The sequence below is a fragment of the Eumetopias jubatus genome, unplaced genomic scaffold (assembly GCF_037043125.1).
Source record: "Eumetopias jubatus isolate StellerSeaLion01/CBP00866 unplaced genomic scaffold, mEumJub1_p1.0 scaffold_5, whole genome shotgun sequence".
In the NCBI taxonomy this organism is placed as follows: domain Eukaryota; kingdom Metazoa; phylum Chordata; class Mammalia; order Carnivora; family Otariidae; genus Eumetopias; species Eumetopias jubatus.
The window spans coordinates 117,746,650-117,754,420 of NW_028274811.1; the positions used below are offsets into that span (position 1 = coordinate 117,746,650).

The 7,771-nt window shown below is 36.7% G+C and overlaps 1 pseudogene; it reads left to right on the forward strand.

Annotated features, from left to right (window-relative positions):
- Positions 1–313: 313 nt before the first annotated feature.
- Positions 314–2,068, forward strand: LOC114204867 (unconventional prefoldin RPB5 interactor-like; annotated as a pseudogene).
- Positions 2,069–7,771: the final 5,703 nt, after the last annotated feature.

Below are 7,771 nucleotides of genomic sequence, written 5' to 3' on the forward strand. Positions count from 1 at the left end.
CTTCCAAAACAAGGCCCTAGTTTATATTCCTACCAACATCATGTGAAAATGTCTAATACACACTTACTAACACTGAATATTATTGCATTTTTAAAAATTTCACTAATCTGATTGGACGGACACTGACCATCTTATTTCTCTTGGCCATTTGTGTGTTTCTTTTTCTACCTATTCATCTCCCTGTATATTATTGTATTGGATTTTTTTTCCTTTTTTGTCTCAGAGATTGGCAAAAATTAAAATGATTGGCTGCCACCTCCATAAACATTTGTTTAGGACTCGTTCACCCCGCTGAGGTCCCGGCGCCCCCGCCATGGAGGCCCCGCTCGACCACGCGCCCCATGCCTCGGCCTCCGCCTCAACCTCGGCCGCGGCGCGGAGGTGGCGCGGCTCCGCGAGGAGCAGGAAAAGGTGGTCACTAACTGCCAAGAGAAAATCCAGCTTTGGAATAAGGTAGATATTGACTATAATGCCCTGCAAGAAAGACTCAGTACCTTGCCGATAAGTTGTCTTATAATATCATGCTACCATTTGGCCTCTTTGCCTTCATGCCAGGAAAGCTTGCCCATACTAATGAAGTCACTGTTTTACTCGGGGACAGTTGGTTTGCAAAGTGCTCAGCAAAGCAGGCTGTGGGCTTAGTTGAGCATCAGAAAGAACATGTAAGAAAAACAATAGTTGATTTTTAAAAAAGTGATGAAAATTTTTGAATCCAGAGTTGAATTCACAGAAGATTTGCAGAAAATGAGCGATGCTGCAGGCGATATTCTTGACATGAGAAGAAATTAAAATTTTGAATTTAAAGCAAAACACCTAATTGCTCATAAACCTCACTCCAAACCAAAAACTTCAGATATTTTTGAAGCAGATTTTGCAAATGATGTAAAATCCAAGGATTTGCTTGCTGATAAGGAACTGTGGGCTCGACTTGAAGAACTAGAGAAACAAGAAGAATTGCTGGGTGAACTTGATAGGAAGCCTGATACTATGATTGCAAATGGAGAGGATACGACGGCTTCTTTTTTTTTTAAGATTTTATTTATTTATTTATTTGAGAAAGCGAGAATGAGAGAGAGAGAGCACATGAGAGGGGGGATGGTCAGAGGGAGAAGCAGACTCCCTGCTGAGCAGGACTCGATCCCAGGACTCCAGGATCATGACCTGAGCCGAAGGCAGTTGCCAAACCAACTGAGCCACCCAGGCGCCCGGATACAACGGCTTCTGAAGAAGAAACGGAAGATCAGAATATAAATGTGCATGTGCTTCATCAAGTAACAGACTCTGTTACTTCCAGCAGCTGTTACAAGAATGTTACACATTTACAACTGTTCGGTGGTCAAATGAATGGCAGTCATTCAATGAACGGTTCAAATTCTTACCACAGTAATGAAGAAGATGATGATGATGATGGTGGTGGTGGTGATAATGAAAATGAAAATGACCATGATGCTTTAGCGGTTGGAGATCATTCTATACCAACAATATATTTTTCTCATACTGTCGAACCTAAGAGGGTCCGAATAAATACTGGAAAAAATACCACTTTAAAATTCAGTGAAAAGAAAGAAGAAGCCAAACGTAAACCAAAGAACAGCTCTGGTGGTGGTCATTCTGCCCAAGAGCTGCCTACTATCAGAACTCCTGCTGACATTTATAGACTCTTTGTTGATGTTGTGAACGGAGAGTATGTCCGTCGTAAGTCAATCCTGAAGTCTGGCAGCAGAGAGAACAGTGTTTGCAGTGATACCAGTGATGATGGACAGGGAGTCCTGAGCAGTGTCAGCTACAAAGAGGCCACTTGCAGTGACACTATGAGAGTATTTTGAAAGAGGAACAAGAAGGAAACCATCACAAGAAACTTTTGTCCTTATCAGGAACGCCTGAGGCTTTTTCTGGAACTGTAATAGAAAAAGAATTTCTATCGCCCCCCTTAACACCACACCCAACCCTGGTTCATCCTGTGCTACCCACCATTCCAGAACGAAAAGAAGTTCTATCAGAAGTATCAGAAGAAACTACAAAGAGGATTTCAAATTTCAAAGCTGCCAGATTGCCACAGAAAAACTAGGGCCTGCCTAGGCAATGGGAGTTTACATCCTGGAACCTAGTTTTGCATTTCTTTAGAATCTATCTCGCAAAATATGTTACGTGTAGTTTGAAACAAGGCATCCAGAATTCATTTGGCAGCAAGAGCTTTTACTATTATCAGTGGTATTAAAAATCAAAGTAAATGTTTGAATACTTTAATATTCAGCTTGTTAAATCTCTGAATACTGTCAATACGGTTGTCTAAGTTTTCTTATGATGCACTGGCAGTATTTAGAATTATTTTTCAAAGAATACTGTTCATATGCATTGTTTTTGTGTTTTGAACTAAATACAGGCAGTTTTGTATCAGCTGTGAAGTTGTGCATACCATATGGACCATTTTAAGGAAACTTAAAATTTTTCAAATAGATTCAACAATATTACTTGCTTTAACATTTTAAAGGCACTTTAAAAAAAATCTACTTCTTGTAGGTTTTGCAGCTAGGTTGCTATTTAAAAAAACTCTCCCCTTTGACGGTCATTCTATCATCTCTAAGGCAGAAAGCTACATGTACCCCCTGGGAAAGTTTCTTTGATTAGAAGAACGGTATTTTGTAAAACATTTTTTTTTCCAAGTAAAAATCTTATGAAACTTGGTCTCTAAAAAAATAAAAATAAAAAAATAAAATGATTGGCTGTATTGAAAATAGAGAAAAAGAGACTCAAATACAATTCACACAGTATTTTGAAGGACAATTAGTCCCAATATCTTGAAATTTAAATTGTTATACATCTTTGATCTAGCAATTCTCTTTCTAGTAATTTTCCTACACAAATAATGCAGAAAAAATATTTTTGCAAAAGATTACTTTATAATGTTTATAATTATAATAGGAAAATTATGAGCAACTTAAATTCCCATCCAGAGGCCTCAGTAAATACTTCATGGTATATGGTATATATTATACAATGAAATTTACCTTGCTGTTTAAAAGAATGGATTGGTTATATTATCAAGAGATGACATTTATTTCATGTTACATATGATTAGAAAAACACAGATTATTCAAAATAAAATGTCTAGTATTTTGGGGGGAAATAATTTTATCCATTTTATACAAATGTTTGGATATTTTACGTCTAAGTGTTAACAGTGATTGTCTCTGGGATTTGGACCCCTGGTAATTTTTTCCCTTTTCCTTTTAGACATTTTTGTACTTTTTAAAAATGATAAGTACATGTACTTTTATAATAAAAATAACAGTGATTCGTTTGTTGAAGAAGTTGAACCCATTAGCTTAAACAGGGATTAACTGTTAGCTCTAACAGAGCATGGACAATTAAGAGTTTATTGGGAATTAATTGAAAATAATGTAGTGTTGTGAAATGGGAGGAGACGATTTAAAGGAAATTATACCAAGTGCTTTGAATCAGCCAAGGATAAACAAATACAAACTACCATTTGATAAAGTTTATTGTTAACTGATAAATATAGGGGTGCCTGGGTGGTGCAGTGGGTTAAGCCTCTGACTCTCGGTTTCAGCTCAGGTTCTGATCTCAGGGTGGTGAGATGGAGCCCCGTGTTGGGTCCACACTCAGTGCAGAGTCTGTTTAAGTTTCTCCCTCCCTCTGCCCCCCCCAAATTAATAAATCTTAAAAAAATTTGAAAAATATGGCTCAAAGTGTAAGAATATAATGTTGGAAGGAATTAGTGAATTTACAAAGAACAAAGATATAAAAATACTGGAAAGAGGAACAGTGAGTGAGGTGAGTGGGTGAACTGATAATGTGGTTTCACAGGGGCTACCTAGTCATTTCTGAAGAAATTGTAATCCTCGAAACATTACCATCTCACCATTAAGATTTTCATGAACTCACTATTAAGGTTTATGTGTATGTGTTTTCTTGCGTTTGGCTTCATTTTGTTTTTTTTTTTTTTTTGGTGCTGCTGATCTCATTTTATAATATTGTTTGCCTAGAGAGTTTAAAGAAAGGGTCAGTGCCTACTGAATATAGAAGGTGACTTTTGTTTCACCAGCAAAATATTTTAAGATATTTCAAATGTGAATACATTGAGGTCATCAAGTTGACATCAAACTGCTTTGTTCTGTAACCAGGTTTCACTCAAGATCCTACAGAGAAAAGAAGTGAAAGCATATCAGAAGATGGTAAGCATCCTTGTAATCCTAGCCAATGTTTCTTGTCACTTCCTGTGTGCCAGGAACTGTGCTAAGCCCTTTAACAGGTGTTATTCCTTAACATGATCAGAACGCCTCAAGAAATAGGGATGATGATTTTGTCCAATTTAGATACTCCAGAAACTAAAACTTAGAAAATTTAAGCAATTGGCCCACATTTACAAACTAGTAGGTGGAAGAGCCAGGATTTACATAGGAATTTTCCAGCTCCACAGCTAGTGTTATGTTTGCTTGGGAATTCCGATATTTAATTTACCAGGACTCTTGGCTATTAGACTCTTGACACTTATTATAGTTAGACATATTTTCAGCATCTGTGTCTTAAAGGAATAATGTTGATACTTAATTTTAGTAGTCTCAGGGAATTTTAAGTTGAAAAGGAAACTGATATTTTTTATCCTATTAGATTATATTTTAAAAAATCAGTGCTGGTGAGGATTCAGGGATACTGACATTATACATTGTTGGTGGAAATGTAAATTGGAACTTTTTTGTAAAGTAATCTGGCAGTAATTATTGTTATTATTTTTAAAGACAAAAAACCTTTTGACTTCACAGTTCCATTTTTGGGACTTGATCCTATGGAAATTAAAGCACCAGAGTGAAAGAATACATATTCCAGAAAGTAAGAATGTTTATTGCTGCTTTGTTTATAGTAGCAGAAGATATGGGACCCTGGTAAATCTCCATCAGTAGGAGAATGATGAAATGACTTGTAAAATTTAGTTATATGCACATATATGCAGTCACACATATACATATATACACATATACCCACATATATATTATTTATTTCTATATGCAAAAATTATACAGTTATGCAACAATTTTAATTTTTGTTTATTGACCCAGGGGAACTTTCTCATAGTATAATAAGCAAGTAAAGCAATTTGTTTATATGAGTTGAAATGGCAGAGTCAAATTACATTTATAAAATTTATTATAGTTTTTATGAAGGGCAAACATTTAAATATAAATTCCTTGAAAATTGTTAAGAAAGCCTGGTGAACCACTTTGCACAGCCTATTTTTGTCACCCTGGGGACATTGGTTCCAATTTATCCTCCATTATATCACTAAAAGGGTCAGCCTATGTTGAGGCAATTGAAGAACTCATGACCATTCATCCTTATTTTTGCACCACTAGGAAAAAAAGGTTGGAAAGTGATGGATTCTTTTACTCTGGAATTCTTTTTCTTTTTTCTTTAAGTTTTTATATAAATACCAGTTAGTTAACATACAGTGTAATATTAGTTTCAGGTGTAGAATCTAGTGATTCATCACTTCCATACAACACCCAGTGCTCATCACAAGTGCCCTCAATGCCCATCACCCATTTCACCGGTCTTGTCCCCCCTCCCTACGCCCTCACCCCCGGCCACCTCCCCTCCAGTAACCCTCTGTTTGTTCTACTCTGGAATTCTTAATAAAATTTCAAGGAAGCAGGAATAACAAATTTTACTGTATAAATGTATTCTTTGATTTTGTTGGGTAATATTGGAGAGCCATTCTCTCTTTGGTAAAAGTGCTAGGGAATCTACATTTTTTATACCCTTTTTTTCCTTTTTTTGGTCTGTTTGTACTGAAGAACTTGATACCTTCTAACACCCTCTGTTTTTAATTTTTCAACAATAATAGGAGCTCAAAAATTTTGTGCTCATTGGAATGGAGAGCCCCTGAGACTCTGCTCTCCCTTTGAGATCTGAGTCAGTAAATTTTTGTATTCTATGCTTCCTTCTGACATATGAATTAGATTTTAAAGCTTTCTGTGGGTATGAAATGAAATAAGTCCCCCCCCATTCTTATGAAGAAGGTTAATTAGCCTTTATAGCGGTCTGTTGTTAAGTGTTACTACTGTTTCTTTCTTTTTTTTTTTTTTCTCTGTCTCTCAGGAAATTTTGGCAGATTAATCGGACACAGAAATTGGTCAGTTAGAGAACATTCTAGGACACTAGTTCTCAAAATGGTCCCCAGTCCAGTGTTACCAGCATTACTTGGGAACTCGTGAGAAATGCAAATTCTTGGACCTTACCCACTGAAGCACGTACTGCCCAGTGAAGGCCAAGAATGTCTATTTTAATAAGCTAGGTAATTCTAATGCTCATGCAAGTTGAGTCACTGCTGTAGCAATAACTAAGGAAGGCAATTTCACACGGCTTGTGAGAGTAACTTTTAAGAGGGTTTTGCTTGCTTTGCCTAAACCAAACATTAGTGAGCTTGAATACGTTGTGTAGTGGAAATTGTTGCTTTTGACTTGTCTGGGGTTGCATGCCCTTCTGGAAACTCTAAAGAGTTTCAGATGTATAAAATCCCCTCTCCTTTCTCTCAAAAAACAAACAACCCCCCCCAAAAAAACAAAACCAGGAAAATCTCATAGATATATAAAAAATGAGTCACAAGAAGATGCAAGAAATGTTAGGTTCTGTACACCCACTATAAGGTATTACTTAACCTCAACAATTATGCCCCTAACTTGGCCCACAATCCAGCTGGATGAGGACTATAAATAAACAGCACATATAAGCATATAATAAAATAGGGGGAAATCATGCCTGGCCCAGAATTTAATAATGACCTCTTGTTGTATGATGTATGTATCTTTTGAACAAATTCCTTTTTCTTTTAAAGATTTTATTTATTTATTTGAGAGAGCGAGAATGAGAGAGAGAGAGCACATGAGAGGGGGGAGGGTCAGAGGGAGAAGGAGACTCCCCGTTGAGCAGGGAGCCCGATGCGGGACTCGATCCCGGGACTCCAGGATCATGACCTGAGCCGAAGGCAGTCACTTAACCAACTGAGCCACTCAGGCGCCCTGAACAAATTCTTATATATTTTGCTATCCCTGGAGAAAATGAATGAATTAGGTTAAACAAGTCTTAAATGTAATGGAGTTGTTTTCATTTGCTTACTTACATAAACACACATGATTTGCTGAACTGTAGTTGGGAGGAACAAAAATTTTTAAGGTTTAGTTCTGAGTTGAAGTAATGAACTTGGTTCTTTGTGAAAGGATAAGAAGCAAAGGAAGGCAGGTGCATAAGAAGAGCCACAAAATACTAAGGACTTTGGGGCACCTGGGTGGCTCAATCAGTTAACCATCTGTCTTTGGCTCAGGTCATGATCCCGGAGTCCTGGGATCGAGTCCTGCATGGGGCTCCTTGCTCAGCAGGAAGCCTGCTTCTCCCTCTGCCTGCCACTCCCCCCTGCTTATGCTCTCTCTCTCTCACAAATAAATAAATAAAACCTTTAAAAAAAGTACTAAGGACTTTGTTACTTTACAACAAAAGTTGAAAGGTTTTTCTATTTCATTAAAATAAAGTTCAGTAATGTTTCTAATAATGGGAAATCCTTGTATAAATGCATATAGTTTGATAATTTTGGTTTAAATGAATTATAAGTTTTCTTCCTCACTTCATTACAATGTTGGAATTAATGTAAGCATATTTTTTTTCTAATTTATAAAATACCCTAATTAATCAGAACGCTCAAAATGTCCCATGCAGGCTTTATGGTTCAATTAAATTGAATTATAATAACTACTGTCTT